General features: G+C 41.4%; 1 protein-coding gene and 1 long non-coding RNA gene across 4 annotated transcripts in view; one reads left to right on the top strand and one right to left on the bottom strand.

Moving 5' to 3' along the window:
* Window positions 1-12,401, top strand: part of LOC309807669 (interferon regulatory factor 6-like) — a 1,069,421-nt gene that overhangs the window by 102,599 nt on the left and 954,421 nt on the right. The window lies entirely within an intron of this gene.
* LOC309807705 overlaps window positions 1-12,401 on the bottom strand; it is a 118,525-nt gene that overhangs the window by 45,193 nt on the left and 60,931 nt on the right. For all 3 annotated transcript variants that reach the window (XR_014294641.1, XR_014294642.1, XR_014294643.1), the window contains one exon: window positions 9,018-9,144. This is a non-coding gene — a long non-coding RNA (uncharacterized lncRNA). The remainder of the gene's footprint in view (window positions 1-9,017; window positions 9,145-12,401) is intronic.

The following is a 12,401-nucleotide window of genomic DNA, read 5'->3' on the forward strand; positions in this document are numbered from 1 at the left end:
CAAGGCTGCCCACTCTCACCACTCTTATTCAACTTCGTTTTGGAAGTTTTAGCCACAGCAATCAGAGAAGAAAAGGAAATAAAAGGAATCCAAATTGGAAAAGAAGAAGTAAAGCTGTCATTGTTTGCAGATGACATGATACTATACATAGAGAATCCTGAAGAGGCCACCAGAAAATTACTAGAGCTAATCAATGAATTTGGTAAAGTAGCAGGATACAAAATTAATGCACAGAAATCTCTGGCATTCCTGTACACTAATGATGAAAAATCTGAAAGTGAAATCAAGAAAACACTCCCATTTACCATTGCAACAAAAAGAATAAAATATCTAGGAATAAACCTACCTAAGGAGACAAAAGACCTGTATGCAGAAAATTATAAGGCACTGATGAAAGGAATTAAAGAAGATACAAACAGATGGAGAGATATACCATGCGCCTCGATTGGAAGAATCAATATTGTGAAAATGACTCTACTACCCAAAGCAATCTACAGATTCAATGCAATCCCTATCAAACTACCACTGGCATTTTTCAGAGAACTAGAACAAAAAATTTCAAAATTTGTTTGGAAAAACAAAAGACCCCGAATAGCCAAAGCAAGCTTGAGAACAAAAAACGGAGCTGGAGGAATCAGGCTACCTGACTTCAGACTATACTACAAAGCTACAGTAATCAAGACAGTGTGGTACTGGCACAAAAACAGAAAGATAGATCAATGGAACAAGATAGAAAACCCAGAGATAAACCCACGCACATATGGTCAACTTATCTTTGATAAAGGAGGCAGGAAAGTACAGTGGAGAAAGGACAGCCTCTTCAATAAGTGGTGCTGGGAAAACTGGACAGGGACATGTAGAAGTATGAGATTAGATCATTCCCTAACACCATACACAAAAATAAGCTCAAAATGGATTAAAGACCTAAATGTAAGGCCAGAAACTATCAAACTCTTAGAGGAAAACAGAGGCAGAACACTCTATGACATAAATCACAGCAAGATCCTTTTGGACCCACCTCCTACAGAAATGGAAATAAAAACAAAAATAAACACATGGGACCTAATGAAACTTCAAAGCTTTTGCACAGCAAAGGAAACCATAAACAAGACCAAAAGAGAACCCTCAGAATAGGAGAAAATATTTGCAAATGAAGCAACTGACAGAGGATTAATCTCCAAAATTTATAAGCAGCTCATGCAGCTCAACAGCAAAAAAACAAACAACCCAATCCAAAAATGGGCAGAAGACCTAAATAGACATTTCTCCAAAGAAGATATACAGACTGCCAACAAACACATGAAAGAATGCTCAACATCATTAATCATTAGAGAAATGCAAATCAGAACTACAATGAGATATCATCTCACACCAGTCAGAATGGACATCATCAAGAAATCTAGAAACAATAAATGCTGGAGAGGGTGTGGAGAACAGGGAACACTCTTGCACTGCTGGTGGGAATGTGAATTGGTACAGCCGCTATGGAGAACAGTATGGAGGTTCCTTAAAAAACTACAAATAGAGCTACCATATGACCCAGCAATCCCACTACTGGGCATATACCCTGAGAAAACCATTAATCAAAAAGAGACATGTACCAAAATGTTCATTGCAGCTCTATTCACAATAGCCCGGAGATGGAAACAACCTAAGTGTCCATCATCGGATGAATGGATAAAGAAGATGTGGCACATATATACAATGGAATATTACTCAGCCATAAAAAGAAACGAAACTGAGCTATTTGTAATGAGGTGGATAGACCTAGAGTCTGTCATACAGAGTGAAGTAAATCAGAAAGAGAAAGACAAATACTGTATGCTAACACATATATATGGAATTTAAGAAAAACAATGTCATGAAGAACCTAGGGGTAAAACAGGAATAAAGACACAGACCTACTGAGAATGGACTTGAGGATATGGGGAGGGGAAAGGGTAAGCTGTGACAAAGCGAAAGAGAGGCATGGACATATATACACTACCAAACGTGAGGTAGATAGCTAGTGGGAAGCAGCCGCATAGCACAGGGAGATCAGCTCGGTACTTTGTGACCGCCTGGAGGGGTGGGATAGGGAGGGTGGGAGGGAGACGCAAAAGGGAGGGGATATGGAAACATATGTATATGTATAACTGATTAAATTTGTTATAAAGCAAAAAAATAAAATTAAATTAAAAAAAAAATAACAAGCATTTTAAAAGCTTTAAATTTTTAACTATAGCTCATAAATTTGTACCTTTTCTCCTCTATCAACAAAAATTGACTTTCATGGTTAACTCAGTTAAAAAATAAAACAGCACAATAGGAAAGAAGTAAAATATCTCCATTGCCTACGATATATAATAATATATATAAATATGTTGATGACAAAAACGTGGGTCTGCTCTCCCATGTGCAGTAAAGCAAATCTACTGACACCAGGTTATGGCGAAGGAAAGTGCAGCGTTTATTGCAGGTGCCAGGCAGGGAGTTCAGGTCAGCTAGTGCTCAAAACACCTGAACCCCCTTTCCTGATGGGTTTCATGAAAGCATTTTTAAATACCAGGTGAGAGAGGGGAATCACAGGGTATGTGATCAGCTCCTGCACAATTCTTTGGTTGATGTGAGGTAACAGAGCAGTGTCACAGGGGTTAACGTTATCAATCCTCAGGCTCCAGTAAAAGATCTCCTACTTAAAACAGTTTTGAAAGTTAATAAAAATAAACACTAACTGAGTAGAGGGAAGGTGTCCTCAACTTCAGAACAGTGTAAAGTCAGCAAATATCACAGCTGGTACACCCCTCGAAGAGACTGATCTTGACTGGTTGCAATTTTTAAGAAAACACATTTGGGTAAAATTAACTCTGCACTTAAAAAAACTGACTCACAGGTTTTAGGTTTTCTCAATGCTCTAAAAGTACTTATTTTTCCTTTCCAAGAAGGGACTTTCAACCTCCCCCAAAGTAAAAGGGCAGTGCCTCTTGGATTGCTTTCTCTCACTGAACACACCGAAGAAAAATTGCATCATGTTGGTGTCTATCTGAATAATGTGCTCAGGGCTCTCCCTGAGTCATTGCATGGTTCTCATTTGCACGTGGGAGCCAATGGGTCTAAGTGCAGGCCACCACAAGATGTGCCACTATGGCATGTGGATTATTTTGAGCTGAAAACAATCAGGCCCAAAAGACTCAGGAAGAGCCTTTGAACTTCCCCCTTACTGCCTAAAATAATTTAAGACAGGGGGCCTGTCCCAGGAAGAAGCTATCACTAGAGATAAATGTAGTATAATACTAGGTGTGGTAGAACAGGAGGAACATTGAAAAGCCCATTTGATCAAAATCCTCTCTGTGGGGCTTCCCTGGTGGCGCAGTGGTTGAGAGCCCGCCTGCCGATGCCGGGGACACGGGTTCGTGCCCCAGTCCGGGAAGATCCCACGTGCCGCGGAGCGGCTGGGCCCATGAGCCATGGCTGCTGGGCCTGTGCGTCCGGAGCCTGTGCTCCGCAACGGGAGAGGCCACAACAGTGAGAGGCACGTGTACCGCAAAAAAAAAATTCTCTCTGTGGCTCATTGTCTTTGGATGGATCAGCAAACATTTGTTTACCAAACATTAACTCTTTTTAACTTCCTGTGAATTACCTTACTTCCCCTTGAAATTTCAGACTCATACCTCCTTCTGATGCCGAAATTTGGCCTCTGTGCACTGGTATGGAATCGAATTCGGGGGCAGAGTTTGGGTGAAGTAGAAAAGAATAGGTTTATTGTGTTGCCAGGCAAAGGGGGACACAGCAGGCTAATGCCCTCAAAACTGTGTGTCCCAACCTGGGGGGATTTGGTGAGGAGTTTTATAGCAATGGTTCAAGGTCAGGGTTGCTGATAAGGATTATGGTGTGTTCAGGGCCTGCAATCCTTTAAGCTGGCCTCAGGTGGTCTCCTGATGAGCTTCTATGCTTCTCAAGGTTATCAAACTGTGACCTTCTCTCTAGAATGAAGGATGCTTCATCAAGTAGTTAACACCTTCCATTTGTTGGGGGTTTTAGTTCTGTAGAAGAGCTCAGTTATTGGTATATGTTTCCCTTGAGGCAGAACCAGGATCTTGTCCCAAAGCTGCACTATTGTTTCTTGACAGTTCCTCCCTTGTCTCTGCAGCCCCTCCCTTCCCTGATTAGCAACTATCTGACCCTACCCTTTGGAATTCAGGGAAGGTTGTGGAGGCTGAAGCCTAGTCCCTGCAAACAAGAAATGGGGGACACAGAAAGACTTTAGTGCCCAGGAGCCCCACAGGGTCCTGCTCAGTTTCACTTCTCTTTAGTCAAGAATATATATATGTCACCTTGTCTTGCTGTCTTTGGAATTCTTCATACTTACGTGAATTCCCCATGTGCACATAATAATTTAATTTTCTCTTGTTAATCTGCCTTATGTCATTTTCATTGCCAGCCAAAGAGCTAATGTTACCCAAAAACCTGGGTTTGCCTCTTGGTGGGTGTCAAGCTGAAAGGCACAACATAAACAAAGATTGGGAGAAGAAAGGATTTGTTACTTGCAGCAAGTAAAGAGAACACCGGGGGTCTTTCCCAAAGCAGTGTCTTCCTGAACAGCAAAATTGGGGAATTTTTAAGCTAAGGGTATATGCATATTCATGAAGGGGTTTGGGTGGTCCACAGAGTCCAAGCTTTAGTGGACTGAAGTCATGAGGGTCAGAAAAGGTCAATATCATCATTCCTTATGTTCCCAGTTGATCAGGCTAATCTTTACCATTGAAAGAGAACTGGGAGTCTTTACAATTATCTTTGTTATTGTTACTTCTTTTACCTGAAAACAGTCCTTTGATTCTGCATTATTTTGTTCCCTTAAGATCATTAATTACTGAGACCCTTTCAATGGCAAGCATCCTGGCCAGGCTTACATTGCAAAATGGCTTAGGCCAAAAATGACTCCTAGATATACATATTATTAAACTTTTGTTTTATTTTCTCCTGTTAATCAGTCTCACGTCAATTTAATTCTTAGACCAGCTAAAAGTGTTACCTGAAACACTTCTTTTGTTGAGCCAAAAGACACAACCAAGCCAAAGGGCAGGAGAAGGAAGGCTTTATTACTTGCAGCAAGTAAGGAGAACACCAGGGATTTTCCCAAAACGGTGGCTCCTTGAACAGCCAAATTGGGAAAGTTTTAAACTGTCAACTGAAAAAACAAAAAGCACAAACTGAGAGTTGTGAGTTAAGTTTTATTTGGGGCAAAATGAGGACTATAGCCAAGGAAACAGCCTCTCAGATAGCTCTGAGGAACTGCTCGAAAGAGTTAGGGGGAAGGTCAGCATGTATGTGATTTTGGTGAAGGGGGACACATGGAATCAGGGACACATTTTGGCAGAAATTTGCTGCTAGTCACGAAGTGGTGGCTGCTAGTCACAAGGAGCAGATGTCTCCATGAATGATTTTAGTGCTTTTCTAGATATGAGAAGATAAAAGAAACTGGGCTCATAAAATCTTCTGAAAATATCTAACTATCTGAAGGCCTGTTCTGCCGGGTTTTCCCAGAGCATAGACTGCCTCATTCCTGATCTCTGTCCTGAATTTCATTCAGGGTGTGTTGAAGGTTGTGAAACAAAATTTATATTTTATGGCAAGACAAGAAATTTAAACATAAACTCTTCTCTGCCCTTTGGTCTCCTCTCTCCCCACACTGTGCATTGTGCATCTGCATTATACATTGACCAAACCTCCCCCATAGGCAGGGACACTTGCTCAACCATAAAGAGCAACATTCTCCTAACATCAACAAGACAACTCCCTCCTTAAGAGATAACATTTCTTCTTGACCTTGTAAGGGGTTACATGACCAGCAGGATGGCACTTAGATCTGAATTATGTAAACGTTCAATAACATGTCATTTGATGTACAGCCCTCTGTCTCAAAAAAAACTTATACACCTCCCTGGGTTTCTAATGGGCAGAACAGTTTTCAGAGTTTTCTGAGATGCTCTTCCCAGGTTATAATCCTCAAATTTGGCTCAAAGAAAAATTTCCAGTTCTCTTTTAGATCAAGTGATTACTTTTTTGTCAAGGTCAGAGACTACAGTGGCTAGTGACTTCATTCTTATAGAACCAGATGGTAAGGGACCATTTTATTTCACAAGATCATTAATTACTGAGACCTGTTCAAGAGCAAGCATCATGACCAGGCTGAGATCACAAATGATTTAGGCTTAAAATGGCTTCTCTTATGTCAAAAAGTTATATTTGATTCTTTTTCTTTGGGGACCCCCTGCTCCATTTGCCTACAGAAGGGCAGAGGAAAAGTTCTTCCTCTCTGACAGTCTTCATGACTGCCTGGAGAAACAATGATGGACTCAGGAGTTCTTCTCAGCCTCGATGTGCACAGAAATCTTTATGCCTATGGTAAAGGGGCATGGAAAGGAGAGGGTTCTCAATGTGTAGAAGTTCAGATGCTTTCAAAGGCAGGCAATGTGCCCTGCACTATAATGCCTGTTGGGCAGGAAGAAAGTTTCCTGTACCCTTCTAGATTTTTCTGGTTAGTCTAGGAATTAAATTGACATGAGACAGATTAAGATTAACAGGAGAAAATCAAACAAAATTTAATAATATGTATACATGGAAGAGACCCAGGAGAACTCAGTAAATCTCCCAAATGGCTGAAATCCTCACCTTAAATACCACTTTCAACTAAAGACAAACATGTTGGGTGTAGTGGTTTGGGACTTCAAAGGGGAGGAAGGCAATTCTTCCCCGGACCTCATACCTGAGGTCACCATACCTCAAGGGGAAATTCAGCTTGCACTGCAACTTCAACTAAAGAACAGTTCTTCGTGTAACACTGCCGGATACTGGAAGATACACTGGCCCCTCGGCCGACCGAAGGCATTCCTTCATTGAGGCCGTTCGCTAGTCGCAGAACACCCTGCTTTAAAAAGTTGATTCAGTTTAGGGCACAGTGGGTAGCTTGTGTCTCTTTTACTTGTTAGAAAACACACGTATTTAGGCTGCGTGTCAATCTACACATGGCGTCTATAGCGAAAAGCCTGGTTTTCCCATTTTGAAAGCTCCATTCTTGCAGCCGGAAAAAACCTGAAAAACACTGTTGTTGCCGTGTTTCTAGTCCCTGCAGGCATGGCTCTGAGAAAAAAAAGAGTTTTCTCGAAAGAAAGAGGGTGCTTCCAGGTCCTGGGTGGCAGCTCTTCCTGCCCTGCTCTAGAGCTAAGGGGAATCTCAACGGGGGCCCTAGCCTCAACGTAAGGTCTTGATTTGGCATCCAGAAGGGTAGGCGTGAAGCAGGTTCCCTGAGGCCTTAGTCGCAGTTCTGCATTCGTTTAACGGCAGTAAGTGTCTAGAGACTCGTGGCCCCGTCGCGTCAGCGCCAGTTTCAGGACAAGAACTCTGAGGACCCGCCGGTTCCCCTGGGCTTGCTGGGCCACACTCAGACCCGTAGGCCCTTCAGGGTGCCCCAGGGTAGGCCGAGGGAAGGGTAACACACTGCAGTCTACCTTGGGGGAGCTAGATGTTGATGTTCCAACTACCGGGTTTTTTTTTTTTTTTTTGCAAAAACCCCTAAATACCCTGTGCCCTCCCTTACCTCTTCAGAACAGTCCCTCAGAGCTATCTGAGAGGCTGTCTCCTGACTTAAGTCCTCAGTATGTCCTCCAAATAAAACATAATTCTCAACTTTTAGGTTGTGCATTTTTTTTCAGTCAACATTTAATTGTATGGCTCATGTAGGTACTATGCCTACATGTAATGGGATGAGCTGTAAATTATTAAAACTAGATAAATTCTGTCAGCTCTACCACTAGCTGAGATCAGGCTTTCTTCTCTGGATACTTCTGTCATAGACCTTGGCAGATATGGGGTCTGTGTTGGTCTTAAAATTCTTCTTAGAATTGTGGGGACTCATTCATTCTTTCAGCAAATTTTACTGCTTATATTCTATGTGTCAGTTACAGTGCTGGGTCTTGAAATACAGAAGTCAACACACGAAAATACAAGGATAAAACACATTTTCTACCATATTAACTTTTTTCATTCATTAATTCATCCTTAAGTCATTCAACACGCATCTTCTTATTGAATACTGATGAGGGATCAAATGCTATGCTAAACACTGAGTATATAACTGCAAATGAGATGGACAGGCCCTGATTTTGATGTCACTACTATCTTTTGTTGTGTCATATAGTGGGATAGCTTCATTATTCCCTTTACCGTAAGTTTTGGTGTTTTTGGCGGTACACGGGCCTCTCACTGTTGTGGCCTCTCCCGTTGCGGAGCACAGGCTCTGGACGCGCAGGCTCAGCGGCCATGGCTCATGGGCCCAACTGCTCCGCGGTATGTGGGATCTTCCCAGACGGGGGCACGAACCCGTGTCCCCTGCATCGGCAGGCAGACTCTCAACCACTGCGCCACCAGGGAAGCCCTACCCTAAGTTTTTATCACAAATTGCTAATGAAAATAAAACTGTTAGTGGAGTTTCAACATGCATAGGTAAATGAGAACACAGAACTCCCCTTTCGCATGCCCCATTCTCCTCCTTCTAACTCCCTATGTGAACTCACTTTGTGCCAAGACCAAGAAGATGTGCCCCAATAAGAACCAAGCTGATTTCCTCACACTGACAGGGGCTATTGCTCACTTAGAAGACTTGATGCTTAAGTTTGATAAGCAACTAGAAGACCATGGAGACAACCTATAAAAATGATTTATATTGGGAGAAAATACTAAAAAGGGTTAATGTGCTGTTCCACATGTCTAACCTCCTGGGATTAAACCACAGGCACCAAGGTCACCAAGGGTACTTGGCAACAATGAGCTAAAAATGAAAAAAAAAGCATCATACTGTTATTGTATTCATCTTCCCCCAAGGCACTCTCTGATAAACACCACAACCACTAAGGGAATTGAGAACAGCTTCCTTGTGGGGTAGGTTATATATGCATCTTTTTCCAAGAAGTTAAATCATATCCAGCTATCAGCACACCTTACTTAAGGTGATTGCAATGTATGAGATTAAATGTTCCTACCTGATTGGAAAACTTCTTGTCCTCAATTCATTGGCTATACTGGATTATTTTTCTTGGGTCAGACCTTCAGACTTCTACCAGAAATCGTTCCTTTGGGGAAACCAGGCCTTCCCAGAAACTCAGGAAACTGAAATGGAGACAGCAAGAGAGAAGGAAATTATTTGGACATATAGACCTCAATTGTTTGGTTTTAAGTAAACGTCCCAGCAAACATCTTCTAAATGGTATAATAACTTGAGGGAAATTCACAGTTTATAAGTTTGTGTACTCATAAACTGAACATATTATGATAAGAGTACAGGTTGCATTTTGTGTCTTCAACTCAAGCAAAGACTTCAAAAAAGTCCCAGTTATCCTTTGTTCATTAAGACACAAAGAAAGGGCAAAAAGGGCAAGTTTCTAAGTCTTTTTCTTTAAAATTTACTTCCTTTCTTCAGTCTTCATCAAGATCTTCAGGAAATTAACTTTACTAAAGTTAATTATTCATAAAATAAACATAGGAACCTGCAGAAGACTATTTCACAGAGACCTGTAATGTACAATATCCATTGCATACATGCACCATGAGCTTGTCTTTTCTAGCACTGGCATACACAAAACTCTGTGTGTGTGTGCACATGTGTGTCTTTTTTTTGTGATGGAGCCATAGGGAGAAAATAAATCTATTGGCTGCAATTCAGTGATGTAGAAAGATTTAAGGGTAAAGGAAAAGGCTACATCAAGTGAAGCAATAAAGTCATGAGGTTGTGCTTCCATAATAATAACAATAGCAGTCTTCTGTAACCAAGGGAGCAGGCTCCTCAAATTATAGTCACACCTGTTAGACCATCTGCCCATAAATTTCACACTATCATTAATGGAAAACAAATGGCACTGTCTCTCCTTCCCTTTATCCATTGGCCATTCTCATATAAATGATTTTTCTCCTCAAGGTCATGCTCTTTCCTAACGGTTTAAAAATATTAGGATTTAGGAGGAGTGATACATAATGTGCCATGCCTTGGTACTTGTACCAGTGATGGCTCTGTAAGGAGCACTGGATTGTTAGGAGGCTATAAATTGAATTCCCCTAGAAGCAGAACCTGAGGCAATAATTTGAATGCAAACTGTTCATCTGGGAGGTGCTTCCAGAAGACTCAGAAGTGGAGTGGGAATTGAGAATGGAGGCACGGAAGGAAACCAACAGAGGTGCATTACTGAATAAATTACTCCTGCAGGAAACTGCTGCCAGTACTTCAGGGGAGTTCTGTGAAACTCTATAGAACATGTCTCAGAGTTATCCCAAGAATTGGTGAGAAACTTGAAGTACTTATCTTCCAGTCCCCTCTGTCCTTGGTTGAAAGCTACACCCAGATACATTAACTCCTGTACATTTCTGGCCTGCCCTAAGGTGGATAATTGCAGGTGGTAACATGAGTCTATCAGCATATACTGGAATGATGAGTGCTGGGGAGATATGAGTGGAGCATTGAAACCATCTAATACAGTCGGGGCAGGAGGTATTAATTATTGGCTTGCAAGTCCAAATGGGTAACCTTAAATTCCTGCGTTAGTGGTTTTACTTTGAGGTATTTAAGCATGATGTATGAGTAAAAATTTCCTCTATTAAATCAAGTTGAAGATCCTAAGTCCCTAATCTTCTGGAAAACTGTGGGTATCTTTTTAACAGATTTTTGAAAAGTAACATGATTAAGATTTCAAACTGACCATCCATTCATTCATTCATTCACTCATTCAACAAACATTTATTGAACACCTAAAGTATGCCATGGGTTAAACTGGGCACCAGTGTTACTGTTACTAAAATCATTATCGTGCCACCTAGAAGTCAATGTATTGTGACACTCAAATAAGAAAATCCATAGTTACCGTAAAAATTATTACAGAGTGATATAGGAAGACACGGTAAGACCTTAATTCATGCTGTGGACAGTAGTATATGGGGGATATCAGTAGGGCTTCCTGTAGAAGGCAATTGAAATGGATATGTAACATGAAGGAAGGGTGAATTTTTGAGGAAAAGAGAAGATAAATTCATGTTTGCCAGAAAATGAATGGTTAAGGATCAGTCCAGAAAGGAGTTCCATTCATAATCAGTATAAGAAATGTCACTGGGGCCTCCCTGGTGGCGCGGTGGTTGAGAGTCCGCCTGCCGATGCAGGGGACACAGGTTCGTGCCCCGGTCCAGGAAGATCCCACATGCTGCGTAGCGGCTGGGCCCGTGAGCCATGGCCACTGAGCCTGCACGTCCGGAGCCTGTGCTCCACAACGGGAGAGGCCACAGCAGTGAGAGGCCCGCGTACCACAAAAAAAAAAAAAAAAAAAAAAAAAAGAAATGCTCACTGGAGTGTAAGAAAAGAAGACAATGGAGAGGGTGGTAGAAGCCAGACCATGAATGGTCCATGTATGTATACTAAGTGCTATGGTCTAGTCTTTGTGTTCCCCTCCAAATTTATACGTTGAAATCTTAATTTCCGGAGGTGATCGTAGTAGTAGGTGGGGCCTTTGGGAAATGATAAAGGTATTAGTGCTCTTATAAAAGAGACCCCACAGAGCTCCCTAAGCTCTTCTGCCATGTGAGGTTACAATGAGAAGTCTGTGACTCAGAAGAGGGCCCTCATCTGACCATACTGGCACCCTATTCTTGAACTTGCAGCCTCCAGAACTGTGAGAAAAAAATTCCTGCTGTTTATGAGCCACCCAACCTGCAGTATAATCTTACAGCAGCCCAAAAGGACAAAGAGAGTTGGGATGTGAGATTGTACTCCAAGAAAGATGGGAATCCATTGAAGGATTTTAACTGGTAACTTAGAAGAGAGACAAGTTTCATAACACAATCAGGTATTTTTATAAGAAACATTTGTTTCATTTTCAGAACGATCACTCTGGAAATACTGTGACTAGATTTTTGGAGAAGGGTGATGGCAGTCCCGGATATAGAAAGATGAGTTAGTACTCCATTAACGTAAGTCAAACAAGAAAGTGGATATAAAAAGTGTGAATTTGTGGCTGAGAGTTCTTTTCTTTTAGCACTTGAAAAATGTTACGTCAATGCTTCTGACTCCAGAGTTTTAGACAAGAAATATGCTGTCATTGGAATTGGTGTTTCTCAGTAAGCAATGCATCGTTTCTTCCTGTCCACTTTCGAGATTTTTTTTGTCTCTACTTTTCAGAAGTTTAGTTATGACACGTCTTGGTAAGGATATCTTTGCGTTTTTCCTCTTTGGGTTTGTTCAGATTCTTGAATTTGTGTTTATGTCTTCTAAAAAATTGGGAACTTTTTAGCCATGATTTCTTTGAATACTTTGTCAGTCCTACTTGCTCTCTTTTTTCATTCTGGAACTTTGATGATATGAATGTTAGTGCTTTTGTTACTGTTCACAG

This window comes from Mesoplodon mirus (assembly GCF_964341445.2).
Source record: "Mesoplodon mirus genome assembly, chromosome: 7".
In the NCBI taxonomy this organism is placed as follows: Eukaryota; Metazoa; Chordata; class Mammalia; order Artiodactyla; family Ziphiidae; genus Mesoplodon; species Mesoplodon mirus.